A 26,618-nucleotide genomic window follows, 5' to 3' on the forward strand; every position below is an offset into this window, starting at 1 on the left:
AAATATAAAATAATTAATAGTAACGCGGAGCGCATAACGCCCGAGGCGCGAAACGCTTCGAGGGGTTGGACTGCGAAACGGTCAGGGGGACCCCCCCCCCCCCCCCCCAGTTTTACGATAATCCCGAGTCATCCTCATCTCGTTCCCCAGAGAAGTTGAAATTAATTCTCGAAGCGGTCATGTTCAATCGCTTAAAAGAGATAGAAAGTGAATTTTGACCGGTCGCTCTTGACTCCGCCACTCAGTGTTCACCTGTCTATGAGGAAAGATGACACGCAAGAAATAATGATTCCTTGCATTTTTTCTTCACGCTAAGCATAATTATTCGCGCGCTCGAGCAATTAGCACACTTTTTCCGCACGAGTTTCGGATTTTGAGCGTCGTTGGTGCCAAACGTGTGCTGTAGGGCTTTAATGAAATGCTAAGATTTCCGAAACTAATAATGAATGATAACTAGGTAGTACGCCTCCTGGACCGCTACGCGGCCCAACTCCGAACGCTGTGTAGCCCCTTCCAACAAGCGACAAATCGATATGCGACTATAAATTATGAAATGTTTTTATCCGATATTAATTTAAAAAAAAAAAATCATTACTTCTTCTATCCGCAAGGGGAGCGAGGAAGTGAAAAAAAAATAATAAATATATCAGGTCCGATCATCATCAAAATACGATTCTGTGACTGGCGGAATTCTCATAAAAATTCCTTAAAAGATGCATTTTCTCCATTCTAGGAATTTTCGTATGTTGTTAGTTAATGTATGTTTGGTGTTCAGTGATGGATCCAGGGGGGGGGGGTGCATGGTGGCATGGGCCCTCGGGCCAAAAAAAGGGGGAAGGAAAGGGGGAAAAGAGGGAGAGAAAAGAAAATGCTCCTCAAAATTTACCGAAATGGTGTCAAAACAGGCGTCATGCGACATCGCAAAATTTCCGGCGCCATTTTAGTTTTTTACAGAGAAATTGTTCTACGAAGCTGTCCGAAAATTTCGCTGAATTTTCTTTGTGCTGCCGATAAAGTTGAGTGAAATTTTCAAACTGATCAAAACAACAAGTCCTCTGTAAAAAATAAAATGGCTGCGGAAATTTTTAAACGTCGCACGGCACTTGCGATACTTCGGCCGGAAGGTGAAGATACACCAAAATAAAAATTTCTCTAAAAGAGGTATTATTCGTCAATTTTCAGCTTTCAAATAATGCACAAATTGCGTGCTAAAACTGCTTTTAAATACAACCTGGGAGGCGCTATTTTTTTTTGAAAATTCCCCGGACCCCCTTGCTCTGGGGGTGTCCTCCGCAGACCCCCCACTCGACATCAGCAAATGCCCCCCCCCCCCCCTAACTCCCTGGATCCACCACTGTTGGTGTTCCAGTCGCCAACGGGAGCAGTTCTTATTTTTATGCTTTATTTTTGTTTACCGCGCATGCGTCTGCTGTCTTCTTTTATCCTCTATCCTCATTCATTAATCTTTTTTCCTCAGCCGTTTCAATGAGACTCGATGACTCGAATGCTGAGGTGCGCGTATTGCCTCAAAATGCTGAGTCTTGACTGGCGTAGTATTCTCATATATTTTGACGACTGCAGGTTTTTCTATATTTACTTACCCCGGCTCTCTCAGTTTCTTTTCGAATTTTGTCAACTTTTATTCCTGCAGTTTTGCCGCATCGATGCGCAACACTTGATTCGTGGTCGACTAAACTGCCATCACTTTGTTGCCGTGGTAGTGTGATGCTCCTTCAATCAAGATAGCGGCAACGTGCCTACTCCGGTAGTCGAATAGTTATCGCAAATAATTCTCGCATTGCATTTGGTGAAATGCGAGAAGTATTCATTCAGTCTTGTAGGCGCTAATATGGTCGACGCCGACCGCACCGTTAAGCGCATTGCGTGAAGTATTCAAACAGTCTTGCAGGCGCTGTGATCAGTTTGACGCCGACCGCACCGTGTTTGGCGCGATTATTCGAAGTAGCGTTGTAAGGAAAAACGCCGTATGAGCCTTCAGGTGTTGCCAAATTTCCTTTGGTTAATTACGAATTTCTGAAAAATTTGTAAATATTTTTCCTCCAATTTTTCAGATAATTTTGTTCGCAATTTCACCTAAAGTTCCTGAAACATTTCAAGGAAAAATATTCATAACTTTCTTCAAAAATAACTATTTTCTGAGAGGAAATTTGGCAACTCTCGAATGTTCATACGGCGTTTTTCCTTAGCACGACAGTTTGAAGCTTCACTTTGTCCGGGCCATTAGCACGGCAAAAGTTGCTTGGGACTCAAGAAGTCTTTTTTTCTGTATAAACCGCCTCTCCGAAGCAATTTGTCTCGTTGGATCGGCGCAGCGGCGCACAGTGGATCGAGTCAATCAGAAGGTCGGACATAAAATTTTTGGCTAAAATTTCAAATTTTGACGTTTATTTCCTCACATTTTAAATTTCAAGGGTGCTTGTTGTAGAAAATTTTACGAGGAAACCAATAGAGCCACTTTTAGAACCTCAAAGTTTTGTATAAACGCAGCTAAAAGCGTTTAAAGTGTTCAAATTTTGTCCGACCTCTCCTATTGACTCGATCCACTGTGCGGCGATGGCAAATTTTTTGCTCATCATAAATCGCCACCCTGATTCCCGATTCTGACCGGATCGGGCATCTCATCTCGCTCGTCGCGCAACCGGTCGCACTGAGCAAGATTTCGGATCGATATTTCCCTATTTGAAGCTGTGGTAAAGAATCGATTATTAAGGTGTTAGTTGCGAACTCCCTGTCTATCGATCCTTTTCCATAGACTTAAATGGAAGATCAATTGATATATCGCAAAGCACGCCACGCCACCACTGAGCACGATTTCGGGGAGAACGGGCCGCGATGGTTTTCAATTTTTTTTTTTAAATTCACGCCTCGAACTGGAGAACAAGACGGACTTGCCGGGGCCTTTTTTTTTTTTTAATCCCGAATCCTGAATCGTGTTATCTTCGGCGTGTTCAATCACGAGCACGCACCACGACCTCCCTAATCCGCTCTAATTAACGCCGTATCGGGTGCCGCGCGCGCAGGTTTTTTTGCGCTGTCGCCAAATTTACCAGAAATCGGCACCTTCCGGCTGAAGCATCCAAAGCGCCATTGGTTCACTGAAAAAAAGTTACGGGTTGTATAGACGTACCGTTCGTTCCGGGCTCAGAGGCCGAAAGTTCCGGGTGCTGGAGCCGTTGCTTCGATCACTCCGGGTGCTACGCCCGGAACTCCCAGCCTCGGAGCCCGAAACGCGGACGATATGTCTATATACCAGGGTGTCTACAAGTCCGGAATTTCCGGAAAGTCCGGAAACGGCACTAGTTTTCCAAGGGCGGTCCGGAAGTACTGAAAAAGTGCGGAAATTCCGCAAGAAGGTCGGGAATTTTACTCACTGTTTCGTCATTTTTGTCGCAATTTGAGCGAGAAATTCAAATTTTTATTATTTTTCGAATCTTGTCAAATGGAGGTACTGAAAAAGTACTGAATTTCTCTGTTGAGGAGGTACCGAATTTCTTGGTAATGTACTGAAAAAGTACTGTGAAATTGCTGATGTTTGGCTAGCCTGTTTAGTAGACATCCTGAATATATAGCCTGTAAGTACGGCTTCCACGGCCGAAGTTTTTCATTCAGTGTACACTCTTGAATACTCTCGCATGAAAACTCACTTTCGGGTCTTAGTGGACGGACATTCTATTTTCCTTAATCGCGTGGTATAAGTACAGTTGTGTTTTTCACGGTAATTTGCAAGTAGGCTAATTGGCAACGATGAATGTGAAAGGCTGATCGTTTGGAATGCTCGGAGCGTGCGAAGAGTTTAGCTTATTAGTGACCGCATCACGGCTGAGATGGGGTGATGCGATTGGCCCTAAATAATGCGAACGGAAGTAGATGCCGGACAAATAGTCGTGCGGGAGGTGAACAGGATCTTACAGGAGAGAATGAATGAATCTGGAATGCGAAATGTTTGAAAAAAAACGCGAAAAAAGATTCATGCGCGAAATCACATTTTCCGTTGACTTAACTGGATTCCTGATATTCCTGGATACTTGAACAGGGTGTCTACAAGTCCGGAAAAAGTACTGATTGTTTAAGGGCGGTCCGGAAGTACTGAAAGAGTGCGGAGTTCCGGAAGAAGGTCCAGAATTTTTTATTTAATTTTGTCGTCACTTTTGTCGCAATTTGAGTGAGAAATTCAAATTTTTGAAATTTGCCGAATTTCGCCAATTGGAGGTACTGAAAAAGTACTGAATTTTTCTGTTGAGGTGGTACTGAATTCCTTGGGAATGTACTGAAAAAGTACTGTAAAAGTACTGATTTTTGGCCAACCTAGGAGACACCCTGTTTACGTTCTTGCTGCCCTTGCGGGTAGAGAATATATTGTCATCGTCCAAAAAAAAAAAAAAAAAAAAAATTGAAATTTCATCATTTCTAAGTGTTATAATGTGCCTAGAGTCAAAAAAACCATACTTGAAAAAGTGTGTGTCCGTCCGTCAGGCGTACCATTTTTTTCAGTGCAGTTTCCCACCCCGACTCCATCCCTAAAAACCCCCGGTTCCACTTCCAGCAGCCGATTCGAATAAACCCACCGATCCCCATAATACCCGCCGGTAAAAAACAACATCCTGGACACCCCCCCCCCCCCAATCCAGACGAAGACACGGCCGTTCCAGTCCGCAAGCCCCCCGCGCATGTTACACCTCACGCTGGCGTGGCGTGGAAATGCGATATATCGATATCTCGCCATTTGAAGCTATGGAAAAAGATCGATTACTAGGGTGTTCGCTGCGAACACCCTGATAATCGATTTTTATCATAGATTCAAATGGCATAGACATCGATATATCGCAATTCACGCCACGCCACTGCTTCCACGTGTCGTTGCGTTATATTTAGTGACTTTCGTCGCGTCGCGTCGAGGCGGCCTGTGATTTATTTTCGGGCCTCCGTTCCCGTCCAGGTGTCATCGGGCCCCGGACCCCTGGGGAGCTCTCCCCCCCCCCCCCTCCCGTCCGGAGGCCGGGTTCGTTCACTTCGAATCCGAGGCGCCTGGATACGTTCGGAACCGCGATTTTCGCTTTCGAGAAGGAAGCAACGTCTCCTTGAGATGAGCCGTGGGGGTCGTAAGATGACTGTGATTCAGGGCTCATCTGAGAATGAGCTAGTGTCTTTTCGGAATAATTAGGGGCTGCCGTCGCTTCGCGCCGGACCGAATCGGCGACCAGCGACGTTGAGAGTGCGTTATGTGCACGAGGAAGACGGAGGAGTCGTGAAGGTGTTGCAGCAGCAGTTTTCTTCATGGATATTTCATTGGATTTCACGAGATAGTTTACGAAGTTTCTTTCATGAACTTTCTTTTTGAAGTTCGTCTGAGCTCATTGCTCTATTTCATTGCGTAACGTAAAATTTAATAATAAAATAAAGAAGAAAACAGGCCAATTGTAGAATTGGCTCGAACAATTTTTCTTGTTTCAAATGAGAGTGCTTGATGGGCTGAATTCGCGGTATTTCTTACTATATTATAAAATCCTAAGCCCTAAAATTGCCGAGATCTGTTCCGCGCTGTCCTGAAGTTACCGTTAGGGCGAGGTATGAAAATTTTACGGAGTTGTGTACACATCAGCTAATTTGTCTGATATAGGAAATTATAGAAAAATCTATTTACAATTGAGAATGTATACGGTCTTGTGACGTCATCTGGCGGCATTTCCCATTTAAAAGTATGCATTTTTAGCTGATTCGGTAATTTTGTCACACCTTCTCCAATAATTTTTCATTTTAGAATTCAAAGATATCCTCGTGCTCATGGTCAGTTCTCGACCACGCCCAGAACAGATCTCCTCTAGAGGCCCAGTTTGATGCCTTTAACGACCATCAATATTCCGGCGAGTGGCGAGGCGCGAATGATCGATCATCGATATTCCCCATTTGAAGCTATAAGAAAGAATCGATTATCAAGGTGTTCGTACCGAACACGCTTTTTATCGATCCTTTTCTCTAGGTTTAAATGGCAGATTAATCGATATATCGCAAATCACTGATTCCGGTCCATCTGAAGCCATGGTAAAGAATCTATTATCAAGGTGTTCGTACCGAACACACAGTTTGTCGATCCTTTTCTATAGGTTTAAATGGCATATCAATCGATATATCGCAAACCGTTGATTCCGGTCCGGATCCGAGGCGGTAAGGGTGAGCTGGAGACGGCTGCTGACCTCCCCTCGGGCCTCATCTGACGAGGATGAGTCACGGCCATTCGCCCCCTGCGAAACGCCCCCCCCCCTCCCGCCCCATGTCGAATCTCGCGATCGGAACGTGCCTGAATATCAATCTTCGGGCTCAATTCTCAATGAATTCGGAATAGATGGGAGAGAGGGGAGAGGCGCCCCGGGGGTGCCACTTTCACCTGCGGCCAGCGGCGACCAGGCCGGCGCATTCACCGCCTTGCTAAGGAAAAACGCCGTATGAACCTTAAGGTGTTGTCAAATTTCCGTTGGTAAATCGTTAATTTTCCGGGAAAATTTTTAAATATTTTTCTTTCAATTTTACAGATAATTTTGCTCGCAACTTTACCTAAAGTTCTTGAAAATTTCTAGGAAAAATATTCAAAACTCTCCTCAAAAATTAACTTTCTATGGAAGGAAATTTGGCAACTCTCGAATGTTCATACGGCGTACTTCCTTAGCACGGCAGTGCGCCTGAGGAACCTGAGGCACCTGAAAAAACTTCGATCGTATGAACCGAATGTACGGTGTTCAATATCGGCCGAATTGTTCGGTTCATGCGATCGCTCTCTCGGTCCGGGTACCGTATCCTCGGTTCATGCAACCGAGCACATGAACTAGAGTACCTATATAGGGAGAGTATGGACAACTCGAAATATGTAGCTCTTACGGCCCAAAAGGGTAGGTAACCTTAGAAAACGAAAAATGTCACTGTCAATCTTTAGACTCCAATATCAAACAAAAATGGACAAGAAAATTCACAAGTAAGCATTCTTCCGCAAAAATGAGTAAGTTTATGCAAAAACCAAGTCAAATACGTGCTTTACCAACGACAGCTCCTATCAATTGGATCACTCTGGATAATTTGAATTCATAGATTGCCTATACGACGAAAAGAACCTATCTCTCTTTTCTCGTTGGCTTTTAAGAACGAAGTACAAAAAAGGAACGGGCATTTTGAAACCCTGCAATGGAAATACGCGTTTTTGTAGTTTCAATGTATTCAAATCAGACAACGCACCAACCACGTTACTGTGCTGAAGAAAATCGCCGTACACACATTCGGATGTCGACAAATTTCTTCCAACAAAATATTTGTTTAAGAGAAAAGTTATGCACATTTTCCCTTCAAATTTTGGGGTAGTGTCGATTAAATCGCGAATAAAATGCTCTGTAAAATTGGAGGGAAAATATCCACAATCTCCTTTAAACATTCGTATTTTCTCAATGAAAATTTGGCAAAGTTTGAAGGCTCGTACGGCGTTTTTCCTGAAGCACGGCAGAACAGCGGGACGATATTCAGCTTCATTAATCACCAGCGTCACTTTTTGTGCGTCGTCGGTTTGTGGGCTCGTGGCGTCGCGGCGCGTATAATAGAACGTATTTATGCTAAAAGGAACTATGTGCATAAGGCTTCTCGTGGGACATAGTTCCTTTTAGCGTAAAAATACGTCCAATAATGCGCCGTCTTTTCTCATCCTCGCGAGGCGTATTCCGTAAGGGGCAGGGGCAACTACACTACCGTACTAAGGAAGAACGCCGTATGAACATTCGAGAGTTGCCAAATTTCCTTCAATAAAATGATTCGTTTTTTAGGTAAGCTTAGAGTACCCTTTATGGTATGAGAATGCCGTACTGAGACATTCGGTAAAGTTGATGAACTTACGGCAAAGTACGATGGACTTTGGACGACATTATGCTATATCGACTGTGGAAATTCGTAAGATAATGTAAGATTCAATTGAGTCATAAAAGTATCTTCCGAAAAACGTGAAAAATACCAGTTTTTACTAAGTTTACCAGCTGTAATTACCTGTTGGTATGGAGGGGAAACTTACCAACGGACTAGGTAAAACGCGCGTTTTTTTTTCAGTGGACATTTCCTTCAATAAAATGTTTCTTTTTTAGGAAAGCTTAGAGTCCCTTTATACTGAGAGTGAAGACAATGTGAATCCATTTCTGATAGGTTCCCGTATTTTAGGCCTTCACAGTGTCACAAACGGGAATAAAGATTACATTTTCACCGATTGCAAAGATTATGATCTGGAATGGACCAGGGAATTACGGGTTCGGCAAGGAACAAACGGAATGAGAGAATGAACTGAGAAAAGAATTTGAGAATGGTCCCTTTATACTGAGAGTGAAGACAATGTGAATCCATTTCTGATATGTTCCCGTATTTTAGGCCTTCACAGTGTCACAAACGGGAATAAAGATTACATTTTCACCGATTGCAAAGATTATAATCTGGAATGGACCAGGAATTACGGGTTCGGCAAGGAACAAACGGAATGAGAGAATGAACGGAGAAAGGAATTTGAGAATGGGCCGATCAAAGATTACAAAAAACGTTCAATTTCTGTAAATCTTTATTCCCGTTTGTGACTCCATGAGAGGGTGTTGTCTCGACTCTCAGTATAAAGGGACTCTAGGAAAGATATGAATATTTTTCCTTGAAATTTTCAGAGATTTTCGGTGAAATTGCGAACAAAATTATGTGAAAAATTGGAAGGAAAATATTCACAAGTTTACCAGGAAATTGGTGTTTTATCGAAGGATATTTGGCAACGCCTGGAGGTCCATATGTCGTTTTTCCTTAGCCCGGCAGTACAGAAGCCGATGGTTCAACAATGCGCCCTTCCGGAAGGACAAAAGGCGACAGTGGCGAGGCGTGAATGATCGATTATTATCGATATTTTCCCATTCGAAGCTATGGTAAAGAATCGATTATTTGTGTGTTTTTGCGAACACCCTGTTTATCGATCCTTTTCCATAGGTTTAAATGGCGAATCAATCGATGTCTCGAAAACACGCCACGTCACTGAAAGACGCCCCGGAAAGTCTGACGCTCCTTCCCGTGACGCGAGGGATGAGGCACAAAGAAACGCATTCGCTCACGATTTTTCATCGTCCCTCTTGTTGGGGAGGAAAACTCCAAGATAAGAAAGGAAAATTGGACAAATCGTTGTTGGAAAAGGAGAATCACGATGCCAGGTACTTGCGCCTGAGTGCTCTAGATCCTTTTCCAAGTCTGCGATCGTACACTGGAAAAAAAAAAAACATTGGATCTAGAGTCCAGACTCTTAAAAACATCGACACGAAAAGTACTCTTGATTCAATCAGAATCTAGCTTAGATCAAGAACCAAGCCGCTTAATTTAAGCGGATTTTGTTTTGATTCAAGCAAAAATCCGATTGAATCAAGAGTATTTTTTCTTGTCAATGTTTTCAAGAGTCTGGAGTCCAGATCCAATGTGTTTTTTTCTTCCAGTGTAGTTTTCCGCAGAAGATGAGAGATGGCAGAACATTACTGCCGTTCCGAGGAAGAACGCCGTATGAACTTCCGAGAGTTGCCAAATTTCTCCGGATAAAACATGTATTTTTGATGAAAACTATGCGTGTTTTTTCTTGAAATTTGCAGATATTTTAGATGAAATTCGAACAAAATTTTCTGAAAACTTGCAGAAAAATACCCGCAATTTTCCTAGTGAATCCGTCTTATACTAAACGAAATATGGTAACTTCTGAGGGCTCATGCGGAATTCTTCCTTGGCACGGCAGATAAGGCAACGTCTGATACAGATATACAAATTCGGTAAAATCACTGGAAAAAAACACATTGGATCTATAGTCCAGACTCCTAAAAACATCGACAAGAAAAAGTACTCTTGATTCAATCAGAATCTAGCTTAAATCAAGAACCAAGCCGCTTAATTTAAGCGGATTTCGTTTTGATTCAAGCAAAAATCGGATTGAATCAAGAGTATTTTTTCTTGTCAATGTTTTCAAGAGTCTGGACTCCAGATCTAATGTGTTTTTTTTCCGGTGTATGTCATTATAGTTTTGTAAATTCCTCGGACAGGAAATTTGTTGAGAGAGCAAGGTTTCCATAGAGCATAAAATTCCACGTAGCAAAAAAAGTTTGGCAACAAATTTGAAACAAAAATGGGTCGAAGAAAGGTGAGACAGTTTCTGGGACCTCGTGAAAACCCCTAAAATTTTTCTCCATGGTTCTTCCTCTTCTCCATTTCAAAAGCTCTTTTGACCGTTCTAAAAATGAGCTTTTATTTCGAGTTGCTTAAATTATTCAGTTATTCACTCATTCATGCTAATATTCATGAGCATAAATCAGGTCTGGTGCACTCTGACCCTTCCTAATTGATGCGATTAGTACGATCGTGAATAATTCATGAATCGATCAGAGAATGGTTTACTCCCGAAGATTTGGTCGCGACCGGATAAGAAAGCTGAGAGCAGGAAAACAAGCGTTCATCGTCATTTTTAAAGCTAAGACATTTCTCATATATTGTGGACTTGGTTGTACCTAATTTTTGCGAGTTTTGTGATTCTTTGAACGGTATTTATCAAATGTTTCCTTGCAGTATTGTGTGATTTTTTTTTTTTAAATCGAGTGTAGAAAATCCACAGAAAGTTTCAGTAGAAATGTTTATGATCGCGTTAAGCAGAAAGGAACCAAGCCACAGTAGCTATTGCCAACTTTAATTGGACAATTTATTTTTTTGCATGAAAACGGTTGTGTGGATTTTTGTGCAAATCTCGGAAAATTTTCTGCATAGTATAGAGCAAAGTCCTTAAAATTTTCAAAGTAATCCGCACAAATGTTTTCTTGTAAAAAATTAAATTGCTCAGTTAAATTTTGCAATATCTGATGTGGCTTGGTTCCTTTCTGCTAAATGTGGTCTAATTAATTTTCCTTCGAGGAAATAATACATATTATGAGCGGAGTCTTAAAGTAACGATGCGAAATGCACATTTCTATACATTATCCATTGATATATCGTTGATTTTTTTCTTAAAAATCCCATCCAACTAACTGAAAAGAAAATCTCACGGCGGTTTTGTCTATTTTGTCCAATTGAACCGCGTTTTGAAATATTTAGAACTACAATTGGACCGCGTTTGGTAGAAAGGAACGAAGCCACATCAATTATTGCCAAATTTAACTGGGAAATTTAATTTTTGATGAGAGAACGTTCGTAAAAATTTGCTTTTTACTATGCGGAAAATTCACTCAACTTTGCTTGAAAGTTCGCTCAACCTTTTCATGTAAAAAATTAAACTACACAAATAAATTTGGCACTAGAGCTGATGTGACTTGGTTCCAATTTTCTTAACGCGGTCCAATTTTCAGCTCATCCTAGGAGCGACATAATTTCCATTAGTTTTCTTACGTATACATAAGTGCCTGTGCAAATGGGTCAGAAATTGTAGTTTCTAATTTCTAAATGAAGTCCAGTTGAACTACATTTTGAAATGAGGGGGTACAATTTCCGACACATCTACGAGTATAAAAACATATGCAAGAGAAAACTAGTTGAACGTACGTCGTTTTTAAAATGAGTCAGAGACAGTATAGATCCGAATTGCAAAATGCGAGCGTGACACAATGACGATGGACTTGCGGTTCGATTCTTCAATCGCACTGGGAGGGAGAGGGGGGCGACATCGAGGAGAAAGTAATTAGCGCATTAGAACGCAGAGTGCAGGTACTCGAGTACATGCGGTGGATTTTTTCAATTTTCTAGTTTCCACTTGGAATCAACCCACGAGTCACTTGCCAAATGCTTGACAAAATAAATCACTGATCACACAATTTCCTCAACGATGCATGTAAAAAGTATAGAAAAAAATAGCGGAAGATGTATGCGTAGTTCTAGAACATGTTGACAGAGAAACGCTTTCAATTCTCTGTTTGCATACTTGCAATGGAAACATGAAATATTCATATTGTTTCCATGAAATATTCTGATCACAACTCTACATTGCGAATGAAGAAAGATTCGCGTTGACTAAAATGCCGATTCTCAGATTATCCATCCATTGTGCTTAAAATCGATGCGATTTTCGTCCATTGAAAATCTGGAGGAGATATGAAAAGTTAGTCCCAAAAAAGGGCGCTTCGCTTAAGCATGATAATTCTTGGAAACTGACTTTAAGTTTTTGGCAGGAGAAAATATGCGGGTACTGCAACTCAAAAACATTCTTAGCTCGCTTTTTTCTAAAATGTGGGTTGGTTCCTTTTCTGATAAACTTAGTTCATTTTCTAGAATGACATTTTTTTTTTTTGGGGGGGGGGGGGGTTGAGATTTGTACAGGTTGAAGATAGTTCGTTTTGACCCCACATATAGAGTACCTATATAGGGAGAGTATGGACAACTCGAAATATGTACCTCTTAGGGCCCAAAGGATAGGTAACCTTTGAAAACCTTTGTGTCACTTTCAATCTTTAGACTCCAATATCAAACGAAAATGGACGAGAAAATTCATAACTAAGCGTTCTTCCACAAAAATGAGTAAGTTTATGCAAAAACCAAATCAAATACGTGCTTTACCAACTACAGCTCTTTACAATTGTGATTGTAAATCACTCTGGATAACTTGAATTCATAGATTACCTACCCTTTTGGGGTCACCTAACCTCAAAATTTTCGACATGTCCATACTCTCCCTGTGATAGGTACTCTAGTTGAAGATAGTTCGTTTTGACCCCACACACTTCAAGTAATCAATCGAATTTAAATCATATTTCCCTGAGGTACGACAACAATGTCTACCTGCATACTGTCCCTCTCTCCCCGCTCTGGCGCTGTCACGTATGATGGTTTATGGACGGAATTGGCGAATTGGCGGATTCGCCGTGAGCAGTCGCGAGCCGCCTCGCGAATCCGCTTCATTGTTGTTTTCTGCTCGAGCGCGAACTCGCTTTTGTTTTGATCGCTTTTCCTTCTCTGGTCCTCTCGCCCGCTTTCATTTCGCATTCGATTCCTCGAACTTTTTCGCGCAGGATCCGTCGGTTTCGCACCGAACCCCAAGCTCTTGTTCGTCAAAGATCCGTTAAAGTTTTTCGTCAAAGATCCGTTAAAAGTTTTTCGTCAAGTCCGATCCGTTAGTATTAATTTGTAATTTACGTTCGTCAAAGATCCGTTAAAAGTTTTTCGTCAAAGATCCGTTAAAAGTTTTTCTAAGTCGGCCGGGAACCCTAGTTAGTATTACCTTTGGTAATTATCAAGAGGTAGTCAAAGATCCGTTAAAAGTTTTTCTAAGTTGGCCCGGAACCCTAGTTAGTGTTACCTTAGGTAATTATCAAGAGGTAATCGAAAACCCCGATCGGATTTTTCAGGTGATTTTGTGTCCTCGTACTATCGGTGGATCGTGATCACGGTACTTGAAGTTCTTTCACCAACGCTGCGTTTCATGGTGAGTAATTGCGTAAGCAGGGATCAGGGAAAACCGGGAAATGTCAGGGAATTTTAAAAAGTCAGGGAAAACTGGAAATGTTAAGGAAAATTACGTAAATGTCAGGGAAAATTACGAAAATGTCAGGGAAATTTGTCAAGTTCAGGGTTGCCGCAGTCAGGGAAAACCGGGAATGTCAGGGAATTCTAAAATGTCAGGGAAACGCTGGAAATGTCAGGGAAAAATCGTCAAGTCGCCTTTACAAGCTTTCTCCAGTGGGTTTGATGTTTCGAACAACAAATTTTGCCTGAAAACTATTCCTAACTTTGTCTTTTTAGCAATCTTGCACTTGTTCAATTGTCAGGGGATTTCACCAAAATGTGTCAGGTTAAACCTGGAAATGTCAGTGAAATGACGAAAATGTCAGGGATAAACCGTCTAGTCACCTTTACATGCTTTCTCAAGTGGGTTTGACGTTTCGAACAACGAATGTTGCCTGAAAACTATTTCCAACCCCGTCTTTTTAACAATCTTGCATTTTTTCAATTGTCAGGGGATTTCGCCAAAATATGCCAGGGAAATGTCAATGTCAGGGACTGTAATTTTCCAAATTCTGTGGCGTGCTTAAGGGGTTCTCGGAAATTTGAAGCCTTTTTTTCCCTTTGCGACCGTCCACAGGCTAAGGGAACATAGCGACAAAATGGTCGAGAAACGCACTTTTCAACCCCGCTTTTCTCGAGACTGATGCCAGATAGTGCTGAAAACTCAGCACTTTGCTCCATTTAAACCCACACGGGAAAAAAAAATTGCTGATTCAACAATTCAATTGCTAAAAACAGTGAGTGCAATGTTTCAACGCAGATTTTACAACAAAAAAATGCTACTTTAACCACCCCCGTGGTTAAATTAGTTTATACAATGTGGTTAAAGTAGCATTTTTTTGTTGTAAAATCTGCGTTGAAACATTGCACTCACTGTTTTTAGCAATTGAATTGTTGAATCAGCAATTTTTTTTTCCGTGCATATAAATGTCTATATTTTACCGCAAGATCTGCCTCCCTCCCCCCCCCCCCCTCCCCAGAGACTAGCTCATAGATATTTCGATTTTGAGCGCTCATGTTACTTAGGAGATCATAAACATCATATGAAAAAAAATACCAAAATTCAGCCGGCGCCGAATTTTTTGGTATTGGTAGTTCGCTTTGTCAAGAAAGTGACCTAAAGCGTAAAATCAGGCAACGATGTCCTTTTTTTTAGTTGCGAATGGAACGTAATAACTCGGAAGTAAATATTGGCATGCAGCGCTGATCTCTGAAAGGAGACGAGTTCAAGAAGAAAGGCCTTTGACAGCGGAAATTCACCCATATCGCTCCCGCCTTGAACTTGGCATGGACTCCCGGCCGTGGAAATCGCGTGAAATTCGTCGTGCCCTTGACATCTTGTGATAATGCTTTGTTTACTACCGTTTCCTATTTTGCGTTTGTATCGTCCGTCGAGAGTTCGTCCAATCGATAATCTACGTTCGTATGCACGCATTGAGAAGAGAGGCATATTCATATGTAAATAAGGGCATTGCACTTTTTTTTTTCAAAAATCGTACGACATTGCTACGCTGATTGTTGATTTGCTGATTTGCTAAGTCACATACGTGCTAAACAAACAAAGGGTCGTAACAATTGTAATAATAAATCAATCTGGGTAATTTGAATTTTTACGTTAACTATGCCCTTTTGCACTGGTAAAAAAAACCTCTTGGACCAATGCCGTATTGCAATGACTTAAGAGTGCAGTTTCTTGTCGCCGGATTTAAGAGTCTTGAACTCTTGTTTCAAGCGGATTTTGCATTGATTCAAGCGGATTTTGCATTGAAACCTGAGTCCAGACTCTTAAATCCGGCGGCAAGAAACTGCACTCTTGAACCAAGAGGTTTTTTTTACCAGTGAGGGCCCTAAGAGGTCCATGACCTAACCTTAAAATGTCTACCCTCTAACAAATTTTCCTTTTCGATACCTATAAATTTTCCGTCCTTTTGGGCCCTGAAAGCTCTATGACCTTACGTTAAAATTACCCACATGTCCGTAATCTCCCTAAATAGGTACTCAAAAATGGACCGAGTTTAACAGAAAGGAACCAATAACAGAAAGGAACCAACCCACATGAAGTTGAATCTGAGAAAAAGAGGTTTGAAGTTTTATTTCTCCATAAGGCTCAATGTAGAAAGTGAACTCTTTAGACAACCCCTCTTAACATTGACAGGGTGTCTACAAGTCCGGAATTTTCGGAATGTCCGGAAATAGTACTGATTTCTCAAGGGCGGTCCGGAAGTACTGAAAAATCGGGCAAATTCCGGAAGAAGGTCCGGCTTTTTTTCATTTTTGTCGCAATTTGAGCGAGAAATTCATATTTTTTAAATTTGTCGAATTTTGTCAATTTAGGGTACTGAAGTAGTGAATTTTCCCGCTGAGGGAGGTACTGAATTTCTCGGGAATGTACCGAAAAAGTACTGTAAAAGCACTGATTTTTGGCCAGCCTATTTTAGTGGACACCCTGGACTGACTAAATCTTTTTTCTCGACTTTGAGTTTTTGGCAGGGGAATGAATACAACTAGAGAAACTCAAAAACATTCTTAACTCAATTTTTTCGAAAATGTGAGTTGGTTCCTTTACCAGTTCCGAGTTCACCAGAATTCTGGCGAACTCGGTCCAAATAGCCTTATTTCAAAGCTTGAAAGACTTCCAATTTTCCCTTTCGATATCAACATTCCGTCGTCCCTCACCCAACCCTGTATCGTGTAGCCATGCAACGACCCTGAAGCCCGTGAACTTGAAGTCTCCGTCTCGTGGGAATGTTTCAGCTCTGACTGATGTGGGGGAGGGTCGTAGGGGGGGGGGGGGGCTGGGGAGGGTCTGGGTTGTACACAACACAACGGCTCGGCCCAACACTATCCAGACACGAGACGCGCCGCGATCGAAAGTTTGTTTATGACGGGTTGATCGGAGATAATCGGCTCGCACCCCATCCCCCACCCCTCATCGTCATCGTCGCCGTCCCGAAGACCCTGAACTGTCGACCCTGAAAAAGCACACAATAGATTCCGCCCACTACGCTGTTGATTCGGCCGTTTTCCCCCGCGGTGCCACATTTTTGTGGAAAGTCTGTTTTTTCGGGGCTAACGCGTTTCAGGGTTGTCACAGTCTGTGAATATCGGGATAACTGGGAAATGTCAGGGAAAATTAAAAAGTCAGGGAAAACCTGGAAATGTCATCGAAAATGACGAAATAGAGAATTTGCAGGTGTTTGAAATTTGATGAATTCCGTGTTTACTTGGAAACTACTGAGTGAACTGAATACGAGGATACCCTTGGTTCACGAATTGAACAATTATTGGAGAAGATTTGACAAAAGTATCTAATTTGCTAAAAATACGTGTGTTTAAATGGAAAATGCCGCCAGATGACGTCACTAGGCTGTGCATTTTCTCACCTTTAAATCCATTTTTATACTATTTCCCATATCAGAAAAAAATTATAAAAAATACTGTGAAATCAGCTCTTTAAAAACTTTCAGGTGAAGCAATAAACAATTTGCATGCAAATTCTCCATCACCTTAATTGTTAAGGGCACTTTGCAAGTGTTTTATCAACACCAACCCCATCGCATTAGCTCATAAAATCTTTGGTTTTTTGTTACAGGTAAGCGGAACATCTGTTGTACCTTCTCAGTGTGGTATTTGTGATGTAAGTTACCTTGTCATACTATTCAATGCCGTACCAAGGAAAAAACGCCGTAAGAAGAGTTTACTCTCCCCGTTTTGCCAAATCTCCACCTACGAAACATTCATTTTGAGGGAATGTAGATAAATGTTCTTTTTGGCAGCCCGAGAACATAGATATAAAATAGGACAGGAAAAGGCGGGGACGAGACTGAAGAAACACAATAATTTACAAAACACGGGACTTTTTCTTTTAGATTTTTCGACTTTTTCTTTTTCGACGGTTGATAATAATTTTGTAAATTAGTGTATGTTTTTTCAGCCTCATTCCCGCCTTTTTCTGCCCTATTTTTGAGGAAATATATACTGTAGAATAAATTGTATACAACTTTCCGAAGTATCAAAGCAGGGCATCTAGCATCAGGATTTTCCCGATTTTCCCAATTCTATCAGGTCAATCAGGGTTTAATCCAGATTTCATCATGATGTGAGGAAATATCGGTCGTAAAATCAGGATTTGAGAAAAGTCGGCCATCCGATCGAATTTTTTTATCGAGCTATTTTTGTAAAGCTAAAGTTTCTCTGCCAAAAATCAGGATTTGGACAAATTATAAAATCAGGATTTAGCAGTCAAAAACCAGGAAAAAGCAGGATTTCATCAGGACTTCCCCAAATGAAAAAAACTATAGTCACCCTGCAAAGATTTTGCATTTATAATTTCCCATGGAAATAATCCTGTGGAACCTGCGCAGAGCAATATCATTCGCAGCATTCTTGAAAAGTTGGGGGACAACGAAATCCACAAAAAAAAATCCCTGAAAGTCGGTATGACGTCAGGACGTTTTGAAATAAAATAAAAATTGTCGCCCTGCGAAATATTATATCTTCGACAACATAACGGTATTGACGGTTTGTTATGACAGAACTTGTCTCGGAGGAAATAATCACCGGCGTAGCACTTTATCATCCCGTCCCATCCCACCTCCCTCCCTCTTTTCTAATCCCTTCCAGGACTCGTTCCCTGTCCCTCAGAATATCTATCTCCGAACAATAACCCGACCGGATTGATAGAGGGGAAGGAGACCGGAAAAACCACGCTTGAATGATCGATTATCGATATTTTCCCATTTAAGCCATGGTAAAAAATCGATTATTAAGATGTATGTTGCGAACACCCTGTTTATCGATCCTTTACCATAGGTTTAAATGGCAGATCAATCGATGTATCGCAAAGCACGCCTCGCCGCAGAAAACTATACCCTTCCGCGCGCTACCGATCAATGATCTGTCGACACCCACGCAACGCTCTACATTTCAAGCTATTTAACTAAGAATTTATCACATAGTTTCATTGTTTGTCCGTTTTAAGCGCGCAGTGATCAACTGCTCAGTTTCACTCTTAAACCTTAAAATTTATGTCTGGAAGTCGCGTAAATATTTAAGCTCAAATTGTTTCACCTTTTTGGGTTATCACAATGTTTACCTCGTTTGCCTTACCCCGATGTAATTATCTCCGGGAAAAAATAGGAATCTTAAATTTGCCGCCAGTAAGTACTATTTCTCGAATAAAGAATTTGCTGCTTAATGTAAACTACATGTTTGCTTAACTCAATATTTTTTTCGCTGTTATTCTGTATCTTCAATTTATGAATTTGGTTCGCTTCTATTTGAATAAATAAAGTAGCATCCGAAACGTTGGAACAGCCATGGAGATACGCCTTTTGGCCGTTGATATGCAGCTCAACCCTCTCTTATATACAAAAATCGTTTGACCGAAGGAATGAACGAATGTTGAACCAACAGATGGCGTTTAGTGCCTAATCGTTGCGGTGTTCCCGGGAAGAAACCCCCTGTGACATCTCAGTCTCCAGGAGTGGAGAACAATCGTTGCCCCCCTCCTCCCCCCACCTCGCTTTCTCCAAGCGGCGCACAGTGGATCGAGTCAATGGATCACCAGACATGTGCCGTACTAAGGAAAAACGCCGTATGAACCTTTAGGCGTTGCCAAATTTTCTTTGATACAACAAAAATCTCCTGGTAAACTCATGAATATTTTTCTTCCAATTTTTCAGATAACTTAGTCTGTAATTTCACCAGTGTTCGAAACTCACCCTCGAGTTTTAGGAGCCATGTGCAGGTGCATCAAGCCCGATTTTTAGGCGCTATTGACAATTTTTCAGGGGCAAAATTGACTTTTTGCCTATATATTACGGCGCATTTAGTGAAAAGTTAGACACAAGATGTTTTCGTAACAGAACTAGTAAGTAGCTGTAACTTGGGGAAGACAAAAGCACTAAGAATGAAATCGTAAGGAATAGAAAAAGCAAGCTTTCACTTGTAGTGCTGACAATTCTGAGTTTTTTCAATTCAAATAGATTTGTTTTTCTTTCTTCATGTGACTTCCTGTGAAAATCTTGATTTTTAGGGCGCAGTTTTATAGGGGCCACGTTGGCGCAGAGCCTTCATTTTTTAGGCGCCATGGCCGATTTTTTAGGCGCATCTGGCGCGTTGGCGCCTGTGAGTTTCGAACACTGATCGTGTTCTAGGTGACATTCTGGCAGAGAAACATGCATCTGAATACTTAAATTATAGTGCCTTGTCTAGTGGTCCTTTTCACGAGGAAACCAACGGAACCACCTTTAGAACCCAAAGTTTTGTACAAACGGAGTTATAAGCGTTTAAAGTTTCCAAATTTTGTCCGACCTCTCCTATTGACTCGAACCATTGTGCGGCGACTCCCCCGCATTGAGTCGGCTGTCATTATCATCGCCGGTCGCGGCGTCCGTGATAATTACAGACCGTGCCCGTTTGCCCATCTCGCCGGTGCGGGACACAATCCCTTCCCCGGGTCGCCGGTCGCCGCCTCCCAGTGCACTTTTTTATGATTTCATTTTTGCCCTTTTACCGGGCTCCGCCATCCTTTTTATGGACTTCAGAGTTCACCCGGTTTCGTCAGCCGGCTCCGATGTTTGAACGCCCCAGAGATGGGTCTTTGCGTCTGCTCTGCCGTGCTAAGGAAGAACGCCGTATGAACATTCGAGAGTTGCCAAATTTCTTTCGATAAAACGTTTATTTATGGGGAAAGTTATGAATGTTTTCCCCTCGAAATTTTTAGGAACTTTAGGTGAAATTGTGAACAAAATTACCTGAAAGATGGGAAAGAAAATATTCACAAGTTTACCAGGAAATTCGTGATTTCTCTAAGGAAATTTGGCAACGCATGAAGGTTCATACGGCGTTTTTCCGTAGCACAGCAGTGCTCTAGAGTGCCTTCACAGGGCGAGTGCGGACATGTCGGTAATTTTGAAGTTAGTTGATGGAGCTCATAGGCTTAACTTGTCTATAGTTTTCTAGAGTACCTATATGTATAGGGAGAGTACGGACATGTCGGTAATTTTGAGATTAGGTGATGGAGCTTTCAGGGCCCTAAAGGGCAGCCGATCTAGTGATCCAATTCATAGTGATTTATTATTACAACAATGGGTCTGTTGCACGCAAGAGATATCGAAAGTGTATCGCGTATGTGGGGAGTTTTTTATGGTGGCCAGCAGTCAGGGTTGCCCGAAGAGAGAGACATAACCTAAATTACCAAACAATCCTGCGAACTGTCATAACTCACCTTGCATAAGATTTCAATTGATTGGAAGAATTAATTTTTGCAAAGAAAAATGATACTCATAAAAATAAAAAAATCCATTACTAAAAACCTATTCCCTCAGATTACTCCATTGACATTTGAGGTCATGTTTACATGTCGAACCAATCAATATCGATACAATATCACCTGTTCGATGTATCGAATAGGATCCATGGAGAACACATAAAGCGAATTTTATTCTAAGTTCCGAACCTCATTGAGAGGCTCTGCTCGGTTTGGCCCCATAACCATCAACACTAGAGTCCCTATATACTGAGAGTCGAGACAACACCCTCTCATGGAGTCACAAACTGGAATAAAGATTACAGAAATTGAACGTTTTTTGTAATCTTTGATCGGCCCATTCTCAAATTCCTTTCCCCGTTCATTATCTCATTCCGTTTGTTCCTTGTCGAACCCGTAATTCCCTGGTCTATTCCAGATTATAATCTTTGCAATCGGTGAAAATGTAATCTTTATTCCCGTTTGTGACACTGTGAAGGCCTAAAATACGGGAACCTATCAGAAATGGATTCACATTGTCTTCACTCTCAGTATAAAGGGACTCTAATCAACACCAATGGAATCCGTTGCCAACAGATCCGATCAATCAGACCCGTCAGTTATCGGTAGATCGAACCTTTTTTAGGACTACCCGGCGAGGTGGTACCAAAATTACGCACCAACGTTGCCATTCGTCAGTCACCAAATCGGAAGTTCCGAACTCAAATAGAACGCCAGCTGAAAGGTTTGGGCGCAAAAGTAGTATCGAACTTCCAAATAAAATTCGCTTATGGCATCGATCGCCAGTCGTGACTTTTGAAACGGCCCCATCTTGCAACGTGGGTTCTGGAGCAACGACACTTGCAACTTGGAAGCGGCGGCGACGATTCATACGGGTAATGGTCTGCTGCTCCGTATTGATTATCAAATCAGTGCACGGCAGTCACATGACCGTAATGACGTCACTTCTAACTGCATTTTCTCTAGTGCCATCCCGGGTTTGGCCGTCGCGGGACACCCGAGTTATTATGGTATTGCATCGCTTCCCCGTCCTCCTCTTCCGCGCGAGTGTTGCAATGTTGCATTCTGCCATGCGAAGGAAAAACGCCGTATGAGCATTCAGGCGTTGCCAAATTTCTTTTAGTGGATCGTATTCGATGCATCAAACAAGTGAGATAGCATCGATATCGATTGGTTCAACATGTAAACACAAACACAGCCTCAAAAGTCAATTAAGTAATGTAAGGAAACAGGTTACTGTTTATTGTTTGATTTCAATCGTTCAATGTTTTTATCCTTGCAATGAAAAATGAAATTGTTAGGAATTTTCGCTTTCAGATTTCCTACTTAAAACCGAAATTTTTTGTTTAAGGTTATGTTCTATTGTTTGAACCAAATGATACATCGAACCACCATCGAACACAGTCAATTTTATTTTTCCCGTTTGCGCTCTAAAAGGGTCAGGTGCAATGACCACATTATTGTGTTCTTGATTATTGTAGTTTAGCTAAAAATAATACGATCCATCCTAACAGCATAACTTCCTGAATTCAATATCAACCGAGATATCACGCTTTGAAAAATTCGTTTATGACGTCATCACTGGAAAAAAAAAGTCGCTTGGATCTCGAGTCCGAGCTCTTAATAACATTCAGAAGAAAAAATACTCTTGATTCAACCCGATTCTTCCTTGAATCGAAGAGCCGAGCCTCTTGATGTAGGCGGATTTCCTTTTGATTCAAGCAAAAAGTCCGATTGAATCAAGAGTTTTTTTTCTTGTCTATGTCTTTAAAAGTCTGGACTCTAGATCCAAGCGACTTTTTTTCCAGAGATCCACTGCGCTGCTTTGATATCGATTAAGTTAAAATTTTGCTGTACGACAAAGATCAACTTGTTCAATCCCTCTTGAATCGTCCATCCCACCCCTTCCGACCCATTTCCACCCTTACACCGCCGGATACCGCGCTGGTCGCGGTCGACAGTTACGAGGGTGGTTAATTCGATTTAATCCATGTCGGACGTGACGACGCGACGTGGTTCCCGACCCTCCCCGTTCGGAGGGTGGAAGGGGGAAGAGATAATGGCGTGAGATCGTCGTTTGATGGCGAGTTTTAAAAGGATAAGGAGCACGTGCTTGGAGGTTTAAAGACTCGGAGGTGGGGATACCGTGGGATTTCAGTTTTATTTTTAGATTCTGAAGTTTATTATGATCAGAGGCGGATCCAGCAATTTGGCAACAGCGGGTTCCCTACATTTAAACCTATGTTAAATAATCGATTCTTGTCGGAGCACCTAGCCTCTCCAAGAATCGATATATTTCCATAGGTTTAAACGGAGAAAAACATTGTTGCTAATTTGCTCGATTCGCCAATGATTACGATTAGATGACATTACGTCGGAGCAACGTCGGTTGGAGCGCAGCCAGGGTGTCTACAAGTCCAGAATTTCCTGAAAGTCCGGAAATAATAATGATTTTTTAAGGGCGGTCCGGAAGTACTAAAAAAGTGCGAAAATTCCACAAGAAGGTCGGGAATTTTTTCATTTTTGTCGCAATTTGAGCTAGAAATTCAAATTTTTAAAATTATTCGAATTTCGTCAAATGATGGAGGTGCTGAAAAAGTACTTAATTTTTCTGTCAAGGAGGTACTGAAATTCTTGAGAATGCACTGCAAAAGTACCGATTTTGTAAGGGCGGTCCGGAAGTACTGAAAAAGTGCGGAAATTCCACAAGAAGGTCCGGAAGTTTTTTCCATTTTTGTCGCAATTTGAGCGAGAAATTCAAATTTTTGAAATTTTCCGGATTTCGTCAAATGGAGGTACCTACTGAAAAAGTACTGTATACTGTTCTGTTACAGGGGCACTGAATTTTTCTGTTATGGCGGTACTGAAATTCTTGGGAATGCACTGCAAAAGAACTGTATAAGTACTGATTGTTGGCCAGCCTGTTTTAGTAGAAACCCTGGCAGCTCTTTTCGAATTCAGCAGGATGTCTACCAACTGGAGGGGGGACAAATTCTAGGACAAAGAATACATAGGTAATTTGGAGCGATCCTATTGGTTGAAATGGATGGTTCCTATGGACTAAAGGAGAAACTAACTATAGGGTCTCTCGTGGGTTGCCGCTAGTCAGTCGATTACCTACCTTCTTTGTCCATTGCAACCAACCGCTTCCACCAATAGGATCCCTTCATAACCCTTTTAACTAATTTGTCTCTAGCTTTGTCTACCAATTCTAACAATCAGCCTGCTAGATATGTGCTCGCACACTGTGCACGCGCCGTGAGTCCAGACACAAGAGACCCTCAACTGGCCTCTTGGCGACAGGTGGAAGCTTTTACTTTCGAGGATTCAACACTTCCTCATAGACAATTATAAGGGAGCAACAGTCATCGCTCTTTTTTCGGCTGTTGACCTACCTACACGGTGGTTGATGAGCTCAAGGTGACGTCATGAGCCAAACAATTTCCCCAAATTTCGACTTGTTTTGGCTCGTTTGCGAAACGAAACTGCCAACACGTTGTTGAACATCAACCATGTAGGTAAGTCAACAGTTATCTGTTGAAGTCCCGAAAGTAAAAGCTTTCACAATATCCGAGGTATGAGTGGAGGGTCTCTTGTCTCTGCGTGAGTCTCACAACCAGATCCTAGTCGTCCAGTTTTCCTCGCGTTTTCCACCAAAAACCATCGGTTACCGCACAGGCCACACCGTGGTCCGTGACGCCGCTCACAAATCCCGTTCCATTTCCTCTCATTGTTCGCGCTCACTGCGTGGGTCCACGCACTAACACCCGAACCGAACCAAGCGCCGGGATTTACAAACAAGCAGGAAGCTCCAACGCATTGGCGTCGGAGAGCGGCTCTGGGGGCAGTAGTTGTAGTCAAGAATGAGGGCCTAGACACATTTTGTCATTGATGTACAATCCGACAACTGTCGATTCATGTTTTGTAACTTAGCAGATTTACGTAGCCGGTGTATAAATGTGTATTGGGCTTTGATATGGCGAATACATGGCATTATCACTTGTTGTATACTTTTAATTTTGAAAGCTCTTTGGAGGTCCGCTTCCTAAAAAATCTCTGGTTGATAAGTCGTTTAGCGAGGCTGCAAAAAATTTGCATTTTTATATCTGAAAGTGTAGGTATTGGTTTTTTGTATAATTGTTTTTTTGGATTGCTGGAAAAGTAACGCATACTTCTATAATTTAGGACTGAGTCAGGGAAATATAAGGTTCGTTAAATAGTAAATATTCCTAGTACCGTGTGACACTATTGTTAACGAAAAGTTTTTGCAACTTGTCAAAGAGGTTGTTGAATGATCTTCGAATAACTTTTGATGAGCTAGAGGTAATGGTTCTATCTGCAGCTCGTGGACTTCTGTACGATATTGTCCAGAATCATCTAAATTTTCAAAAAGTGTCCGCTTGTTCGATACCCAATTTGCTCATTCATGCATACAAGGAGAAGCGCATGAAAGCTTTAGCAGACATTTTGGAGATGAATCAAGAATTAGATGAAGAATTTATGACTTAAATCACGGCACCTTAATCACGGGATGACCTTAATTACGGCAACTATTTATTGTCCATGAGATGCAGATGGTTCCATTTCCCTAGCTCATCAAAAGGTATTCGAAGATCAATTTCATAAATAATCAGCCCATGAGTGGGTCCAGAATGAGGGAGAAGGAAAAGTTGAAATAATTTTACTGGAAGGAGGGATAAATGAGGTACTCACCGAATTTATTCGTACAGAACATTCAAAAATCCCGTGAAAAAACAGCTCACAAATAAAAGCAAATTGCCATAGAAACTTCTTCACGAAATCACACACACAACGAAGAACGAGGCGCTACAGACGAGTCCGTCCAGGACAAGTTAAAAAATTCCCATGAGCCGAGTGTCGTAGGTTAAGGGCCCGTTCGCCAAAACTAATCGGAACTGTATGAATGAATTGCTCCTTTTAAAAATCAAAACAATATCGAATTGCGATATATTACACAGTTAAGATAGGGCTATGTCCTGTCGTAAGCGGCGACATACAGTCGATATCATTTCAATAATCGCCCCAATGGCCACGATAGTTGTTTAGACGTTTACGGTTTCCCTGGTAACCTTTGTTTGCTATCAGCTGATATCAAGTAATATGACTAGGAAGCTCCAACCCAGTAGTTAAAGCTTCCTTAACCGCGAAAACTTTAAAATTCAAATTTTCAAATTTTGAACGTAAAGTACATTTTTTCCATCACGAGATAAAAGCACAAACAAGTTTTGAATTGTTGACTGTATCACCATGATTCCAAAAATACAATACACAACATAGCATTGACTAACAATAAAACAGTATGCAATAAAATAAAGTCATGACAAGGAACATAGCCGAAAATGGCGCCGATTCCCATCAACCAACGCGCGGTCTCTACAATGTAACATGCTGCATTGATACTCCCCAGCTGGGACCGTCCGGAATAGCAGCTCTAGTGCAAGCACCAGAGCCGCACAAGAACAACTCGCCGTATTCAAATCAAAGGGAACTATCTCCATTGAGACATGGGCCCTGCCGTGCGTCTAGGCTCGTGGGCCACAGGGCCCAGGTCTCAGTTGAGATGGTTCCTTTTGATTTAAGTACGTCAAACTACAATAGTGCAGTGCTATGGAAATACACCGTATGCACACTCGAGAGTTGCCAAATTTCCCTTGATAAAACATGTATTTTTGACAATATTCATGCATATTTTTCATTGAAATTTGTATAAACTTCAGGCACAATTGCTAACAAAACAGGGTGTCTACGAGTCCGGAATTTCCGGAAATAGTACCGAGTTTTTAAGGGGGGTCTGGAAGTACTGGAA

General features: G+C 41.7%; 1 protein-coding gene across 3 annotated transcripts in view; it reads left to right on the forward strand.

Moving 5' to 3' along the window:
* The window catches only part of LOC109040363 (uncharacterized), a 148,525-nt gene that overhangs the window by 9,778 nt on the left and 112,129 nt on the right, over nucleotides 1–26,618 (forward strand). The window contains exon 1 of one of the 3 annotated variants that reach the window (XM_072304116.1): nucleotides 13,195–13,438. The exons of the other annotated variants lie outside the window; for them this stretch is intronic. The gene's annotated coding sequence lies outside the window, so the exon portion shown is untranslated. Of the gene's footprint in view, nucleotides 1–13,194; nucleotides 13,439–26,618 lie in introns of those variants that run through there. 3 annotated transcript variants of the gene reach the window in all.

Source organism: Bemisia tabaci, chromosome 9, assembly GCF_918797505.1.
Source record: "Bemisia tabaci chromosome 9, PGI_BMITA_v3".
NCBI lineage: Eukaryota > Metazoa > Arthropoda > Insecta > Hemiptera > Aleyrodidae > Bemisia > Bemisia tabaci.